This window comes from Eutrigla gurnardus (assembly GCF_963514095.1).
Source record: "Eutrigla gurnardus genome assembly, chromosome: 21".
In the NCBI taxonomy this organism is placed as follows: domain Eukaryota; kingdom Metazoa; phylum Chordata; class Actinopteri; order Perciformes; family Triglidae; genus Eutrigla; species Eutrigla gurnardus.
This window is the reverse complement of record NC_139932.1, coordinates 6604796-6623599: the sequence shown is the minus strand read 5'-3', so window position 1 is coordinate 6623599 and position 18804 is coordinate 6604796. Positions and strand designations below refer to the sequence as shown.

Sequence of the window (18804 nt, the reverse complement as noted above, 5' to 3'; positions counted from 1 at the left end):
ACACATTTATCAACACAGTTCCAATGACTATATGTCTGCATGAAAGGAATTGTTAAATATGCAAATACGCATAGTTTGTTTTCATGAACGAGGTGTGCGGCACTTTAAATGTTGCTCTCGCAAAGAATTGTGGGTCGGTGTAATCTCCTTTCCTTTCGCATAGGAAGGTCCGTTGCATCCTATGCTAAAGGAGCTCTGAAAGGAAGCATTGGAACTCCTTTTATTTAAATGTAGAGAATTCAAACGGCTCTTATCATGGCGGTGACTTGTTTACTTCCGGGTCACTTCTTTAGTTAGGAACCTTCCCTAAAAAAATAGACTATTCTACCGCAGCCCTTCTTGGCAGGAGCACAACCCTGGTTAATAATTGGACCTCACCAATATTAAACCAGAATAATCTGGTGACCATAATGAGCCCTGGTCAAATCAGATCACTTTTAAAAATAACCCTGCTGTCCTGTTAAACACAAAAATATTCACACTTTGAATATAAATGATGAAGCTGGAGGTTATATTCAGTCTGGGTCTGTGCAGTGATGGTTACGTTTACATACAGACGATTGTGAACCAGAGAAGACTGGGAAGGCCTTCGGTGTGTGACAGGCAGAGTTTTATTCTGCCACATAGTGCCACATACTCCAGTTGTAAAGTAATTGTTACTGGCAACGCCGTCAACTTAATTACACATATTACCAACATTGCATGCAAATTTAATTTCTATCCATAACAGCATGTGTAATCTCAGGAATCATTTTTAATGCCAAAAAAGCATTCACAAAAATCTACTTCAAAAATAAAAAAATAGAAGAGCATCATAAGCCCCCAAACAGAGCGAGTTAGCATGCAGACACATTTTACCGAAATAAAGGATTTTGTCCAGATGTCCATTTAGTAGGATGCTACATTTTGAGGATTTCCCCACACTTTCTAAATGAGGGTGATTCTTCAGCACCATTCGGGCTATGATGAAAGTATGCTGGTCTCAGTGACGACCCAGACCCCCTGCTGTGGGAAGGTCACAAGCCTGATCCATCAGGTTTCTCCTGGCTCACAGTGAAGCAGATCATGTGTGCTGTGGCAGCTGGCCTTCATCTGGCTCTAGCTAGATAATTATATAATTGAAGAAAATGGCGATTCCAGAGATGTTAATGGCTTCTATATTATGTTTCCCTGTTAAAGTTGTTTTGTTAGGGAGCTTCTCCTCATCCAATGTGAGACTCCAGAGACACAGGAGGTGTTGGGATATGTGGCTGTATGAATAAAACTGAATTGAGGTAATTAAGGTTGACTAACTTGAGCAAAGCAAATCACTCAAAGATGAAATTGCAATGGCAGAGGTCGACCTCAAGTTTTCAAGGACACAGCCATCGAGATTATCATGTCTTTAGAGTAAGTTAGGTTTAGGGAAAACACAGTAGTCTGGCTTCAATTAGTACGTAAACTAAGTGAAATGTAACTGACATAAGAGCTAAAACTGTACAAAAAAAATGTAATAAAACAATGTAAAAAAAAACTGAATAAATCATAATGGTTGAAAGTGCAGTTTGTTTGACCCACCACAGGTTGTAAAAGATTTCACATGCAGCAGAAGGAAGATGTTACAGTATTAAACAGCTACAGTATCATACAGTATCATTTTTATTGTACAGTAACTGAGTACATAAGCTGACACTGTCCATTGTCCATTAATATGCCCAACATGACTGTGACTCCCACACAATATGTGATGTAAATCATGATATAAAGAACAACATCATTAACACACCTCTGTATCTTCCAATATTAACTTAACTGTGCACACAGTGATTACTGACTTAAGCAAAGTACTAATTACTTTTTTTACATGAGCAGACTTTCTTAAATAAACAATGAAAAATAATCCATAGATGTCACATTTGGCTCTTATATATTTCCTCTGCCCATGATTGTGTGCAGTATTTAAACTCCTCCACATTAAGCATTGCATCCTGCTATCACTGCAGCTGATGAATGAATTAAAAGTCAGCGTAGCTTCAAGACATCCACTCTTTAAATCAAGTATACATACAAACACGTGTTTGAAGCGGTCTTTTAAACCAAAAGGACTCACAGAGATTGAGGCAGGTTCCCAACACATCCACAACAGCTCAGAGTAATCTACAAATGCACGTGAACTCTCTGGTGGACTTTGAACCCTTCTACACATGCTTAAGCCCACCCTATTGTGTGTTACTTATCTCTGGGTGGTACTGAATTGCATTATGATTTATTTTAAGGCAATTACAGTAACCAAGATCATATTTTCTTGGTACAATTTGTTGTAGTCATGTAACATTGTCACATATATAAAAAGGAATTAACATCCTAACCATTCTTGGCACCTGTAGGCTATCACTGGTAAATGTAGCCTTTTACTTTGGAAAAGAAACAAGGTGGGGATTGTCACTTGGTCAGAGGTCTGTGGGCAAGGTCCTCCAAGATTTGCTGCACGTGTGATGTCAGCAAATAAAAATAAAACGTTTAAATTAAATATAATATATGTATACACTTCGTTATTAATTGAATTATAATTAAAATGTTTGTAAGGCTAAAATCACACTGTATACAGGACTATGACAGCAATATATATTTATATAAAACAACAACAGGGCCAAGGTTCTGTGGGACTTCAGCTTCCAGACTAAACAGCTCCTGGCTAACCAACCGGACATAGTGGTGGTGGACAAAGAGCAGAAGACAGTGGTGGTGATAGATGTGGCGATCCCAGCTGACGCCAACATCAGGAAGAAGGAACACGAGAAAAATGAGAAGTACCAAGGGTTGAAAGAGCAGCTGGAACAGATGTGGAAGGTCAAGGCTAGCGTGGTCCCCGTGGGCACTCGGGGCAGTAACCCCCAAACTGGGAGAGTGGCTCCAACAGATCCCAGGAACAACATCAGTCCAGAAGAGTGCAGTCCTAGGAACAGCCAAGATACTGCGCAGAACCCTCAAACTCCCAGGCCTCTGGTAGAGGACCCGAGCTTGAGGATGACATATAGGATATATATATACAACTTCATATTTTGACAGTTTATTACATATAAATACATATAATTTGGTGCAAATGTTATTGGCTGTATTGGAAGTCTTTACATTATTTTTTTCTTACAGAAAACATGTACGTCAGGATCAAACTCATACATTCACACCCGATTGCTCAGCATCGGGGGCAATTTGGCGTTGAGCCACAGCCGCCCCTAACAACTTCAGCAAAGAAATAATTAAAGACACAATGTGTAGAATTTTGATGTGAGCGATCACAACAACTTAACCCCAGTACCATTTGTTGAGACCATGAAAAGCTTGGTGCTCCCTGTGGTTTTGTAAGTATTTACATGTTTTGCAGGCATGTTCCCATCCAAAGTGAGACAATTTGACTTCAAATCTGCTTCTCCAGTCAAAGTACCTCATGTACTCTGAAGTATTTCGGTCAAGGTAGAGAAGCCTCTCAGCCAGCTGCTTTGGAGTGGAAAAGTCATCCACATGAATGAAGGAGTCAGCTGGGATATGGTCCTCGTAATTTTGTCTTGGAGGGCCCAGAACTATTGGTACACTTCCTCCCATCATAGGGCTGTATAACTTCTCTGTGATGTAGTCTTTGTAGACAGAGTTTTCAAAGGAGAGGTAGAATTTACAACTAGAAATTATCTTTGAATAGTCTTGGTCACTTGTTTGTTGGCCAAAGGCGTTTCCATAAGCATCAATCTTGATGTGATCCTTCAGTTTATTGTAAAACTGAACTCTCCTATGTTGCAACTTCCAGTTGCTCACAATCCAACACACCAACTTGTCCTTTGCTGGCAATTTGAAGCTTCGGTCTTCAGACTTCACTGGCAACAGATACCCATAAGGCACGGGAATACTTGAATCAAGGCGATAATTGCACGTCAAGTTGAATACGTCATCAAGTTGAGGGATTCGACCCGAGTTTGCAGGTGACTCCATATTTAACCACACCCATTTCTGAAAAAAAGGACGCGGCACAGTCGGCAAGTTTGATGGATCTCCATGTAAGTCCCTGTGGTGGAAGAGAACTCCGTGGGCTTTATGGAAAAGTGCCTTGTCGTCCGTCAAGTGGCATCTTGTGATATTGAAATCACTGCAGCTGAGATCATATTTGTAGCCAAAAGGCCACATCCAGATCAGTAAAATGGTGTCAGGCTCAGCGTCCACTTCTGCTGCCGCCTGGATCTTCTGGGTGGGACTGGGATGTGGGTCAATGTGCAGCTCTGTAGAACTGTTGGCGTTTGAATCCTGGTTCTCTGCTCTCTCTGCACACAGGAATTTAGGACAGAACTGGCGACCTCTCTCCGTGTTAATGCCCAAATTGGGGTACTTCGTGTCGGTGTTGTACGTATTAAAAATGATGAACAAGCACAACACCATCAGGCTGCTGAAGAGAAATAGCCGCAGAGACGTCCGGTGGCAGGCTGAGCAGGTCATGGCTCACCTTTGGAGAGAAAATAGAGCCATTTTATTGGGACACAACATTTGACTGGACAATGCATTGACACAATGTTAAATTACCAGTGCATTTATGGAGTGAAGTATAGCATAGCATCTTCAAACGCTTATCCGGTGCCGGGTCACGGGGTGGAGTGAAGAACATGTTTATAAATGTGTTTACAACGCATCGTGTTTCTTTATAATAACTGTGGTTCTACAATAAGGGTTCCCTTAACCCTACTACTCATTCCATCAGATGAAGAAGGTGAACTACATTAATTGTGTTGCAGCAGTAAGAGACGTTTGCTCCCCTCAAATCTGACTGACAGGCACTACTTTGCTGTGTGGATGTGGATGGTTCAGCCTCACATGATTCAGACTCTGGTCAAGGTCAAGCAAACTGTGCCGTAATAACACAATATAAACTTCTACTCAAGCAGAATAACTAAAAGCCTCGACACACCTTATGTTTACAGCTAAACCTGTAGCCCATCACAAACCAGTGACTGATTTACAAAAGCAGATCAATTATATATATACACACACACACACATATATATATATATATCCCTATTCCTGCCACTAAGACTTTTGATTGTATTTTTTTATATGAGGCCGAGATATTCCACTGGCTCTCGGGTTTAGACAGAGGGTTTCACATTTCACAATTGTGTGAAATCAACACGGTGTCTCTTACTGATTTATACTGTATATATATATATATACAATGTATTTTTTCAAAAACTAAAAGGATCAAATGTAAAAATGTCCACCAAATAAAGTGTCTTACTGTGTTTTTGGTCGCTCACGATCTTCAGGTGGGAGAATGTAAAAGAGATTATGTGTTGAATATTAACCCTTGGACTGTGGGCTCATATTGTGTGTCTGTTAACAGACATATCTCATGTGGTTGATAATAATCATAATAAAGACAATAAAATAGGTTATTTATATCTGCCTGTTACGTCTGGGGTTAAGTATGATGTCTCTTTTGCAGACATGTCTTGTTTGGTTCTGTTCTGTGGTGTTTTTGTCTCCCTCCTGTCACTTTTCATAGATCTACTCCTGGGCTCATCATCATTCACCCCACCTGTTCCGAGTCAGCAATCAAGCTTCCCCTCACCTTATATAGTCCCCTTTGTGTTGAGTTCAGGGGCGGCTGTTTTTGGGGAGCAAGCGAGGACAGGTAGATACTCTGGAGTATACATCTTGCATCACGTAGGTTTACCTGCTGTTACAAACCCTAGGTTAGAGTGTGCACCACCCACTGTATTTATGGCGCTTAGCACCTGTCGGGGGGGGGGGGGGGGGGGGTTGGTTATTGTTTCCTTTGTTTACTTTGGTGCCACACTAAGTCCTCCTTGCCCCCTGTGCTGCTTGTCTTTTTGAGTCAATAAATACTACCGTTTGCCACTTGATTGCTTCTCGGTTTTGTGTCATTGCACCCTCACCATACGTCTGTTGCCTTATGTTGCGCCCTTCTATCGAGTCACCACCAAGGGGCGTAACATAAATGGGGGCTCGTCCGGTATAATAATCCATTTAAGCAACAGACATATGAGTGTTGGTGTGCAGGGTGCACGTCAAATAGGCTGCTAGTTGTGTTAATTTAGTTAGGTTGGTTGTGTCGTTTCTTTACCTCAGTAAATATGGCTGTTTTTGCTATTGAGGAGTTTCTTGGTGATCCTTCGGTTGAGCGTCTTGACCATTATAGGAAAGATGATCTGATTGCTATTGCGGCACATTTTGGTGTGAGCTTTTCCAAAAGCATGGCAAAGGCTGAGTTGAAAGAAGCTGTGGTGCGTATGTTGGTGGACAAGAATGTGCTCATAACGGGTGACGGTGAATCTGTTGTTTCTCCCCCTTCCCCTCATTATTCTGATCGTAGCACTGTTGCTCTTGAACTACTAGTTTACTCAGATGAGGACCTAACACTTGTTCTTCTTTTAGCTCTTACTTTATCGGCAATGATTCGTTGTAGTTTCCTTGTTTCCTTCTTTTGACAAATGTACTTATTGTAAGTCGCTTTGGACAAAAGCGTCTGCAAAATGACCTAAATGTAAATGTCATTATTACCAAGGGAAAGACCAAGATGAGGTTGAAGAGGTTGTAGGGGGTGAGTCAGTTATGGTTAGGACCTCCGAGATAGAGTTTAAGACTCCTCGTACAGTGCCCAAATTTACTCCACTCTCCCCTGGTAGAAGTAGTGAGGATGTCCGCCTTAGGGTACGTCTAGCACGGTTGCAGTTCGAGGCAGAGGCGAAGGAGAGAGATGCTGAATACAGTCATCGGCTGGCTGTTCGGAGATGGAGCTGGAAATGGAGGCTGAGATCTCCAACCAACCGCCGGATGGCGAATGAGGTTAAAATAAAGCAACTAGAACTAGAGGCTGCTGCTAAAGCTGTGAGTCCTACTCAACCTTCTCCCATGCCTATGAGAGGTTTTGAGGTGAGCAGGAATGTAGCTCTAGTACCGCAGTTTCGTGAGGCTGAGGTAGACTCTTATTTTAGCGCTTTTGAGCGAGTTGCTACCTCTTTGGACTGGCCTTCAGAGGTCTGGGCTATATTGCTCCAATGTAAGTTGACTGGGAAAGCCCAGGATGTTTTATCCTCTCTCTCTCTAGAAGACAGCTTGTCTTATGAGGCTATCAAGGACGGCTGTGCTTCGAGCCTACGAGCTAGTGCCAGAGGCTTATAGACAGAAGTTTAGAGCTCACAAAAAGTTGTCAGGCAAAACTTTTGTGGAGTTCGCCAGTGAGAAGGAGACTTTGTTTAAGCGTTGGTGCAAAGCAAGTAACGTGTTGGATTTTAATTCTCTGTCTGAGTTGATGTTACTCGAAGAGTTAAAAAATAGCCTGTCTGACCGCTTGGTAACGTATCTCAATGAGCAAAAAGTTGCGACGTTGGCACAGGCTGCGGTGCTCGCTGACGAGTTTGTGTTAACTCATATGCAAACGTTTGGTACTCCCTGAAATGATAGTCGACTTGTTCTTTCCTTTGCGCAGGCTAGTCAGCCCCGCCCGTTAGCTCCACGCTACAATGAGGAACGGGAGTGTTACTATTGTCATAAGATGGGGCACATTAAGAATGACTGTTTTTTGTTAAAACGCAAGCAGTCACAGCCAACTAATCAACCAAAAGAGGTTGGTTTGGTCCAGACATTGATAGCTCCAACGTCAATGGTTCCGGACAAGGTAAGTGACAAACTAGACTCCAGTTATGACGGAGTTGTCTGATACACCTGCTTTCCCACTTGTCTCCAATCAGCCTACTGATGAAACGAGTGACCCAGTAACGCTCCAGCGGGATAAGCTTACCTCTGAGACAACATCTAAGTTGCCTATGTCTCATAATAATCTTATCATGGCTCAGAAGGAAGATGCTAGTCTAGCCCGATGTTTTGCCTCTGCTCTTGCTCCAGAGATGGTTAGAAACAAGGAAGTGTCATATTTTGTGGATAATGATGTCCTGATGCGCAGGTGGAAATCTCGGGGGGATTTCGAGAATGAGTGGAGTTATGTGGTTCAGGTTGTCGTGCCTACCTCATATCGACAGTCTGTTTTGTCTCTAGCTCATGATCATCCCTGGTCTGGACATTTAGGGATCACAAAAACCTATGACCGAGTTTGAAAGCACTTCTTTAAAGGTTTTGTCGCACCTGTCATGTGTGCCAAGTTACAGGGAAGCCTAACCAGGTTATTAAACCTGCCCCACTTCACCTGATTCCAGCTATGGGGGAGCCGTTTGAGCACATGCTGGTAGATTGTGTTGGTCCCCTGCCAAAAACAAAGTCTGGTAACCAGTTCCTGTTGACGATTATGTGTGTAGCTACACGGTACCCTGAGGCTATTCCTCTTAGGAAGATAACATCTCAGTCTGTAGTAAAAGCCCTGATCAAGTTTTTCTCTACGTTTGGACTGCCTAAGATAGTACAAACCGATCAAGGTACTAACTTCCTTTCAGGTATATTCGAACAGGTGTTAAAATCATTGTCCATCTCGCACAGAATCTCAAGTGCTTATCACCCTGAGTCGCAGGGCGCCCTTGAAAGGTGGCATCAGACCTTCAAATCTGTTTTGCGCAAGTACTGTCTGGAGAGCGGTAGAGACTGGGATGAAGGTGTTCCCCTAGCTCTATTCGCAGTCCGAGAAACAGTTCAAGAGTCACTGGGTTTTAGCCCAGCTGAACTGGTGTTTGGCCATGCAGTAAGAGGCCCGTTGAGGGTGTTAAAGGAGCAGCTTATGGAAGAGTCTCCACGTGCCAAACGAAACGTGTTGTCCTATGTGAGCAGGTTTAAAGAGCGGCTGCATGAGGCTTGCAGTGTCGCTAAGGAGAGTCTCTCTGCTGCACAGATCTCTATGAAACGTCAGTTTGATAGAAAGGCACTTCAATGTTCTTTCCAGTCAGATGATATGGTTTTAGTTTTACTCCCCATCCCTGGCTCTTCTATGTGTGCTTGGTTTTCTGGTCCTTATTCTATTGTGAGGAGGTTAAGTGATACTGACTATGTTGTCAGGACCCCTGATAGGCGAAGGAAAACACGAGTGTGTCACATAAACATGTTAAAACGGTACCATCCTAGAGGCGACATGCAGGCTGAGATACACAGTGCTCCCCCTGTGGCCGCTGTGGGAGTTGCGGTGCCAGCAGCTGTGAGTTCTAGTCCTTCTATGCTCACAGTGAGTGATGAGGATGGGCTGAACGGTCGCAAGGTCCAACAACAAACTCCTCGGTTATCCAACTCTGAGATGTTGTTGAACCTTCCTTCCTTAATGCCACACTTGACTAAAGAGCAGGAAGCTGACATGGTGGGGCTCATTCATAATTTTCCTTGTCTATTTGGAGATGTTCCAACTCGCACTACTGTTTTGCAACATGACATAGATGTAGGTGATGCAAAGCCGATAAAGCAGCATCCCTATCAAGTGAACACAGTGAAGAGATCACTGATGAAGCAGGAGGTTGCATATTTGTTGGAGCATCACTTGGCACACCACAGTTCAAGTCCATGGAGCTCCCCATGTCTGTTGGTTCCAAAGCCTGATAGCACGCCCCGTTTCTGCACGGATTATCGCAAGGTAAATGCGGTCACGGTTCCTGACTCTTTTCCCATGCCGCGTATTGATGACTGCATAGATACCATTGGGTCCGCCTCCTATGTTACCAAGCTGGATCTTTTAAAAGGTTATTGGCAGGTGCCACTTTCACCTAGTACCTCAGAAATATCTGCCTTTGCTACACCTGATACCTTCCTCCAATATTCAGTTATGGCGTTTGGAATGCGAAATGCTCCGGCAACATTCCAACGGCTAGTAACTATAGTGCTGGGAGATGTGCCCAACTGTACAGCGTACCTTGACGATGTGGTGGTACACTCAAGAGAGTGGTCTGATCACATGGGCTCACTGAGAACAGTGTTCCAGCGGTTAGCAGCGCTTCACTGACCTTGAACTTGGCCAAATGTGAGTTTGGGAAAGCAACAGTGACCTACTTGGGAAAACAGGTTGGCGGTGGAAAAGTGCGTCCCCTTGAGGCCAAGGTGGAAGCCATCACATCTTTCCCAGTACCAACCACACGGCGGGAGCTGCGCCGATTTCTCGGGATGACCGGTTACTACAGAGGGTTCTGTAGGAACTTCTCCTCGGTTGCAGCCCCTCTGACTGACCTGATCAGTCCCTTAGTGTCGTTTGTGTGGTCAGATAGGTTTCAGACAGCTTTTGAAAGCTGTAAAGCCCTTTTGTGCAATGCCCCAGTCCTTAGCGCTCCTAATTTTGATGCACCCTTTTCTATTGAAGTTGATGCTAGTTGTATTGGGGCAGGTGCAGTTCTAACCCAGATGGGTTCCGACGGTTTGGTCCATCCTGTAGGGTACTTCTCAAAGAAGTTCAACAGCAGCCAGACACGCTACTCTACAATAGAGCAGGAGACGTTGGCCTTACTGCTTGCACTACAGTTCTTTGAGGTATATGTGGGGTCTAGTGTGGAGCCTGTGGTTGTATACACAGACCACAACCCACTGGTTTTCCTGCATCAAATGTAAAACCACAACCGCCGTTTAATGCGGTGGTCTCTGGTTATGCAAAATTATAATTTAGTAATCCGCCATAAGAAAGGCGCTGATAATGTTTTTGCTGATGCCCTTTCTCGTGTTTGGCCTGTTGCAGGTGGTTATTTTTTGAAAGGGGAACAATAATGGAATATGGTTATGGGGATGGTGTGGGTTATCGTCATGCCATAAAATAAAAAACCTGTCAGAAGCACACACACGTTTTATATCATACAATAAAACCTGTCAAACATTACTTATGTGCACCAGATTATGATACTGCTACCTCAACAGCAGATAAACTACTTTTCCGTATAGTGTTTTATACATACATTATGTTCATACATTACATATATTTAGGGACTGTACGTTATTTATTTGAAGACAATGCAATCAACATGGCAGAATTAATATGACCCCTCCCCAGACAACTCAATATGTCACATCACAAATATTGAGTGACCAATGGTCAGTTATTAATAATTCTCATCAATAACATCGTGTGACGAACAACTGCTCCAGTCGCAAAAACTCCGACCGAACTGTGTGAATGCCTAAGTTAATAGTGGTATAATTTGACTGCCCCATCATAAGAACACTACTAGATCTGACAGGTCTGTGTTTAGAGGAAAACTGGTTTCCAATATGGAAAATGAGAGGCAAACTCGGGACTATATAACATGTAGGCAAACCGTAAGCTGATGGAAATAAGGTCAGATATGAGTTATGATGTTGATGAGTTAAATTCAATAATCACAAACGTATTGTGTGAGTCAGCAGAGGAGGTTCTTGGTAAATCGTCTGGCATGAGGAAAAGGAGAATGGTAGGCTACCTTGGTGGTCAGATGATTGTAAGGAAGCAGTTAAATCCAGAAATAAAGCTTTCAGAAAGGTTAAATCAAATATCAATTTAATGGAATATAAAAAATCTTAGTCAAAGGTTAAAAGAGTCGTAAGAGAAGCTTAAAGGAAATATTGGCGTGACTTGTAGTACGATAGTTGCAGAAGTAAAAGTGGGTGATGTTTGGAATATGATTAAGAAGATGGGATAAGATAGTCCTTTATATATAATAAACATGCACTAACAAGAAAAGTACAATATAAAAAAAAGATTAACACTAAGACTATATAAAGAGAGTTAAATAGAGTAGAATGTATAGTGTACATAATAGACAATTTCCAGAATATATACAGTATGGACTAGACATTACATTATAGACAGAGATTGAGGCATTAGAAGGGAGTTTTCTTACCTGTAATTGAAGACAATGATGCGGAGGCAGTAACTAATCTGTAGAGAGCGAGATATTCGTGTGGGTCCCTGCGCATAAAGGTGTTGAGAGGAATAAGGAAGCAGACAAGCTGGCAAAAGAGGATAATCAGTTAATCAGAGATCAAGGTTATCATCAAACAGAAAGTTAATAAAATGTGGCAGACTGAGTGGGATAAGGAGAAAAGGGGCAGGCATCTTTACAAAATACAGCCAAATATGTCAAGAAGTAAAACAAGTTATATAAATAGACAGGAGGAGGTCTGGTTCTCTCGAATGAGAATAGGTCATACTGGTTTTAACAGTATTTATGAATCATGAACAAACATCTGGAACATGCAAGTTTTGTGGAGTGAGAGAAGATGTGGAGCATGTTTTGCTGAATTGTGAAAGATTCTCTAGACAAAGAGAAAAACTGAAAAGGGCAGTGAGTGAGTTTTTTCCCTGGAAACGTTGTTGGATGAGCCTAGATCAGGAAATATCACGAGTTCCATAATAACCTTTATCAAAGACTCACAGTTAGCAAACAGGATTTAGTATTCTTTGTTTTGTTTTGATTTGTTTGTTTGTTTATTTGGTTTTCTATATATTTGTTTATGTTTTATTTGATTTGAGTCATTCTTCTTTGGAAAATATCCATCGAATTTCACGTCTGTCCAGTAGATGGCGGTAATACACCTTGCTTGTAAACTGCCAAAAAAACATCACAGAAGAAGAAGATCAAAGACTTCCGGTAGGTTTGTCGGACCCGTGTTGGAATCTTGAAAAAGTCAAGTATTTTAAGTTTTTAGGAATATGGCTGGACGAAAGGATGACAGGGAAAAAACAAGTTGAAATGGTTTCATTGAAGTGTGGGAAAATAATTAATGTCCTTAGGTGTGTGGCTGGGTCAGACTGGGGGGCTGATAGAGAATCAATGATGATGATCTACAGAGCAATGATAAGATCAGCTATTGACTATGGAAGTATGGTTTATGGATCAGCAGCTCCGTCAGTGATCAGGAAACTAGACATCGTCCAAGCAAAAGCCCTAAGAGTGTGCTGTGGAGCATTCAGAACAACTCCAATACCAGCATTACTGATAGAAATGGGGGAGATGCCGTTAGAAATCAGGAGACATAAACTTGGTTTGAGATATTTAATGAAGCTCAAAGGACAAAAAGAAATGTTACCAACAAAGAACCTTCTGAGTGAACATTGGGAGTTTATGGGAACATCAAAAAGGACTAAAACAAATCTTGCAGAAAAATTAAAATCTGTGGCACAGGAAATTGGAATTGTGGATATAAGTGTGTGTCCTCCAGTGTGTCGTCCAGCTGTGGCCTCATGGTTGGTTCCAGATCCCATTGTTGACCTAAAGCTTTTGAATAAAAGCAAATCAAGGACGTCAGAGGTTGTAGTAAAGGAGGTAAAAGTCTGGCAGCAACTAAAATGGGGAAACCACCTACAAATTTATACAAATGGGTCAAAAGATCATGAGAGTGGGAAAGTGGCAGTTGGTATCAGCATACCTGAAATCGGGTATAAAAAAGATACAGAATATCAAATCATATGTCAGTCTTCACAGCAGAAATGGTGGCAGTTCTGTTGGCAGTAAGATGGGTTGAGGACAATAAACAGGAAAATGCAATCATATGCAGTGATTCAGCAGCAACATTAACTACAATAAAAGAAGCTAAATCCAAGTCCAGACCTGATTTAGTTGTAGAAATTTTACAATCTTTGTTTAGAATCCACAAGGCAGGGTATGAGGTGGGGTTTCTTTGGGTTCCGGCACATATGGGTGTGAAAGGGAATGAGGAGGCGGATGAGATGGCAAAGCAGGCGGTGATGGAGGAAATTGTGCAAATTCAGTTGCAATATGGGGCACCAGAGTATAGTGAAATAATAAACAGGTATCTAAAAGAAAAGTGGCAAAAGTCTTGGGAGAAGGAAAGGAAAGGAAGGGCATATTTTTCAGTGCAGGAAACTGTAAATAAAGACAAGTGCATTTACAGGTGCAGTAGGAAAGACTCTGTAGTAATCTCGAGATTGAGACTTGGACACTGTGGGCTGAGGAGTGGGTTGGCTCTGATTGGTAAGCATCCTGATGGCAAATGTGAGTGTGGAGATAGTGAGACAGTGAAACATGTACTACTCCAGTGCAAAATATACTCCAGTCAGAGAAGGACTCTCTTCAGGAATCTTGGAGCAGATGGGGAAACCGTTTTTAATATCTCTCTTAAGGACTCTAATTCAAGCCATCTCTGGCCAGGCGCGGTTTCGCTGCTATTCATATGCTAATTAGAGCCTTCGCTGTGGTTCGTTTTCGACAATTTTCGGCACAGACGAACGCGGCGTTCGCAGCCTGTATACTGTCGTTAACTCTCGAAAATTAGGGACATTTCCGGGCGTTTACAGGGACGAAATTCCGACTTTTCATGCAGTGGTATTGTTGCATGCTCTCTCTGAGTGACTGTGATTTCTATATTTTCTCGTTATTTGTATGTGATCTATTTAGTGTTTAGTTTTTGTTAGTTAGTTAGTGGCTTGTTCAGTGTTTTTTTCTGGGTGTTGGGGGGGGTAGTCGGGCATTATGCCCGTTGTGGGAGTGCTGTGTCAAGTCTGTTTGTTTACACTACTGGCGACGTTAGCTTCAGCGTTAGCATCAGCCTCGGTGTTTATTGGGAAGTTGTCATTAAGCCCGTTCTATTAAAACTCCGGGCTTGCGTTTGACTTTGTTGGTCGTACAGTAACCAGAGCTAGTTCAGAACATTGCTTCTCCGTCCGGACTTCTTCGGCTAATAGATAATGCTGGCTAGCTGACATCTATGTAAATAAGAGCGATCTGTCTTTGCTTGTGACTTTTTCAATTATTGGGCAGGAATACTGTTTACCAATGTTCTAAGAATTTTGTATAACCTCATGTCTTAAAGTTTTCTTTGTTCAGGTTACAGCTTTATGTGTTGAACTGTTTATTACTTTAGTATCCCCATGGCTGACCTAAATGTTATCAGAGGCCTGGTAGTCATGATGTCTTGTTCTACTGGAAGGTTAACTGTCAGTGACGCGTTATCTCCTGTGCCTTTAAAAGACTCAAGTCACAACAGTGATTTGAGCACTTCCTCTGTAGCATCCTCACACGTTGTTGCATTGTAACTGCTCCTCTTGTACAAGATTAAAGTCAGACGTCGACTTTACTTATGTCTCCGATCTCCTCCTTGGGTGAATTTATTCGTTTACGGGAAAATTATTTTAACATTAAGTCTATTAGGGTTTGATATGGAAAAAAGCACAGATGAACACCTTGATAAATGCTGCCTGCAATACACAAGTCTATTTAAAACTGAAACTATCTTTGCTTATTAACAGGTGCTTCCTGGGCATCAATGGGTGACATGTCCGGTGAGTATGCTGGCCATGCAAGAACTGGGACATTTTCAGCTTCCAAGAATTGTGTACAGATCCTTGCAACATGGGGCCGTGCATTATCTTGCTGAAACATGAGGTGATGTTCATGGATGTATGGCACAACAATGGGCCTCAGGATCTCATCACGGTATCTCTGTGCATTCAAAATGCCATCAATAAAATGCACCTGTGTTCTTCGTCCATAACAGATGCCTGCCCATACCATAACCCCACCACCACCATGGGCCACTCAATCCACAACATTGACATCAGCAAAGCGCTCACCCACACGACGCCACACACGCTGTCTGCCATCTGCCCTGAACAATGTAAACCGAGATTCATCCGTGAAGAGAACACCTCTCCAACGTGCCAGACGCCATCGAATGTGAGCATTTGCCCACTCAAGTCTGTTACGGCGACGAGCTGGAGTCAGGTCAAGACCCCGATGTGGACAACGAGCATGCAGTTGAGCTTCCCTGAGACGGTTTCTGACAGTTTGTGCAGAAATTGTTTGGTTATGCAAACCAATTGTTTCAGCAGCTGTCTGAGTGGCTGGCCTCAGACGATCTTGGAGGTGAACCTGCTGGATGTGGAGGTCCTGGGCTGGTGTGGTTACACGTGGTCTGCGGTTGTAAGGCCGGTTGGATGTACTGCCATATTCTCTGAAAAGCCTTTGGAGACGGCTTATGGTGGAGAAATGAACATTCAATGCACGAGCAACAGATCTGGTTGACATTCCTGCTGTCAGCATGCCAATTGCACACTCCCTCAATGCTTGTGGCATCTGTGGCATTTTGCTGTGAGACAAAACTGCACATTTCAGAGTGGCCTTTTATTGTGGGCAGTATAAGGTACACCTGTGAGGTGGGATGGATTATCTCAGCAAAGCAGAAGTGCTCACTATCACACATTTAGACAGATTTGTGAACAATGTTTGAGAGAAATGGTAATATTGTGTATCTGGAATGAATTTTAGATCTTTAAGTCCATCTCATGAAAAATGGGAGCAAAAACAAAAGTGTTGCGTTTATATTTTTGTTGAGTGTATCTATATAAGAACTACAGGGCCAAGGTTCTGTGGGACTTCAGCTTCCAGACTAAACAGCTCCTGGCTAACCAACCGGACATAGTGGTGGTGGACAAAGAGCAGAAGACAGTGGTGGTGATAGATGTGGCGATCCCAGCTGACGCCAACATCAGGAAGAAGGAACACGAGAAAAATGAGAAGTACCAAGGGTTGAAAGAGCAGCTGGAACAGATGTGGAAGGTCAAGGCTAGCGTGGTCCTCGTGGGCACTCGGGGCAGTAACCCCCAAACTGGGAGAGTGGCTCCAACAGATCCCAGGAACAACATCAGTCCAGAAGAGTGCAGTCCTAGGAACAGCCAAGATACTGCGCAGAACCCTCAAACTCCCAGGCCTCTGGTAGAGGACCCGAGCTTGAGGATGACATATAGGATATATATATACAACTTCATATTTTGACAGTTTATTACATATAATTACATATAATTTGGTGCAAATGTTATTGGCTGTATTGGAAGTCTTTACATGATTTTTTTCTTACAGAAAACATGTACGTCAGGATCAAACTCATACATTCACACCCGATTGCTCAGCATCGGGGGCAATTTGGCGTTGAGCCACAGCCGCCCCTAACAACTTCAGCAAAGAAATAATTAAAGACACAATGTGTAGAATTTTGATGTGAGCGATCACAACAACTTAACCCCAGTACCATTTGTTGAGATCATGAAAAGCTTGGTGCTCCCTGTGGTTTTGTAAGTATTTACATGTTTTGCAGGCATGTTCCCATCCAAAGTGAGACAATTTGACTTCAAATCTGCTTCTCCAGTCAAAGTACCTCATGTACTCTGAAGTATTTCGGTCAAGGTAGAGAAGCCTCTCAGCCAGCTGCTTTGGAGTGGAAAAGTCATCCACATGAATGAAGGAGTCAGCTGGGATATGGTCCTCGTAATTTTGTCTTGGAGGGCCCAGAACTATTGGTACACTTCCTCCCATCATAGGGCTGTATAACTTCTCTGTGATGTAGTCTTTGTAGACAGAGTTTTCAAAGGAGAGGTAGAATTTACAACTAGAAACTATCTTTAAATAGTCTTGGTCACTTATATGTTGGCCAAAGGCGTTTCCATAAGCATCAATCTTGATGTGATCCTTCAGTTTATTGTAAAACTGAACTCTCCTATGTTGCAACTTCCAGTTGCTCACAATCCAACACACCAACTTGTCCTTTGCTGGCAATTTGAAGCTTCGGTCTTCAGACTTCACTGGCAACAGATACCCATAAGGCACGGGAATACTTGAATCAAGGCGATAATTGCACGTCAAGTTGAATACGTCATCAAGTTGAGGGATTCGACCCGAGTTTGCAGGTGACTCCATATTTAACCACACCCATTTCTGAAAAAAAGGACGCGGCACAGTCGGCAAGTTTGATGGATCTCCATGTAAGTCCCTGTGGTGGAAGAGAACTCCGTGGGCTTTATGGAAAAGTGCCTTGTCGTCCGTCAAGTGGCATCTTGTGATATTGAAATCACTGCAGCTGAGATCATATTTGTAGCCAAAAGGCCACATCCAGATCAGTAAAATGGTGTCAGGCTCAGCGTCCACTTCTGCTGCCGCCTGGATCTTCTGGGTGGGACTGGGATGTGGGTCAATGTGCAGCTCTGTAGAACTGTTGGCGTTTGAATCCTGGTTCTCTGCTCTCTCTGCACACAGGAATTTAGGACAGAACTGGCGACCTCTCTCCGTGTTAATGCCCAAATTGGGGTACTTCGTGTCGGTGTTGTACGTATTAAAAATGATGAACAAGCACAACACCATCAGGCTGCTGAAGAGAAATAGCCGCAGAGACGTCCGGTGGCAGGCTGAGCAGGTCATGGCTCACCTTTGGAGAGAAAATAGAGCCATTTTATTGGGACACAACATTTGACTGGACAATGCATTGACACAATGTTAAATTACCAGTGCATTTATGGAGTGAAGTATAGCATAGCATCTTCAAACGCTTATCCGGTGCCGGGTCACGGGGTGGAGTGAAGAACATGTTTATAAATGTGTTTACAACGCATCGTGTTTCTTTATAATAACTGTGGTTCTACAATGAGGGTTCCCTTAACCCTGCTACTCATTCCATCAGATGAAGACGGTGAACTATACATTAATTGTGTTGCAGCAGTAAGAGACGTTTGCTCCCCTCAAATCTGACTGACAGGCACTACTTTGCTGTGTGGATGTGGATGGTTCAGCCTCACATGATTCAGACTCTGGTCAAGGTCAAGCAAACTGTGCCGTAATAACACAATATAAACTTCTACTCAAGCAGAATAACTAAAAGCCTCGACACACCTTATTTACAGCTAAACCTGTAGCCCATCACAAACCAGTGACTGATTTACAAAAGCAGATAAATTATATATATACACACACACACACATATATATATATATATATATATATATATATATATATATATATATATCCCTATTCCTGCCACTAAGACTTTTGATTGTATTTTTTTACATGAGGCCGAGATATTCCACTGGCTCTCGGGTTTAGACAGAGGGTTTCACATTTCACAATTGTGTGAAATCAACACGGTGTCTCTTACTGA

The 18804-nt window shown here is 42.7% G+C and overlaps 2 pseudogenes across 2 annotated transcripts; both read right to left on the bottom strand.

The window, feature by feature from the left end:
- Nucleotides 1–3285: 3285 nt before the first annotated feature.
- On the bottom strand, nt 3286–4461 carry LOC311032174 (4-galactosyl-N-acetylglucosaminide 3-alpha-L-fucosyltransferase 9 pseudogene; annotated as a pseudogene). Its single transcript has one exon. The product of its transcript is annotated as a 4-galactosyl-N-acetylglucosaminide 3-alpha-L-fucosyltransferase 9 pseudogene (transcript).
- Nucleotides 4462–16895: 12434 nt separating this feature from the next.
- On the bottom strand, nt 16896–18071 carry LOC311032200 (4-galactosyl-N-acetylglucosaminide 3-alpha-L-fucosyltransferase 9 pseudogene; annotated as a pseudogene). Its single transcript has one exon. The product of its transcript is annotated as a 4-galactosyl-N-acetylglucosaminide 3-alpha-L-fucosyltransferase 9 pseudogene (transcript).
- Between the last annotated feature and the right edge of the window lie 733 nt (nt 18072–18804).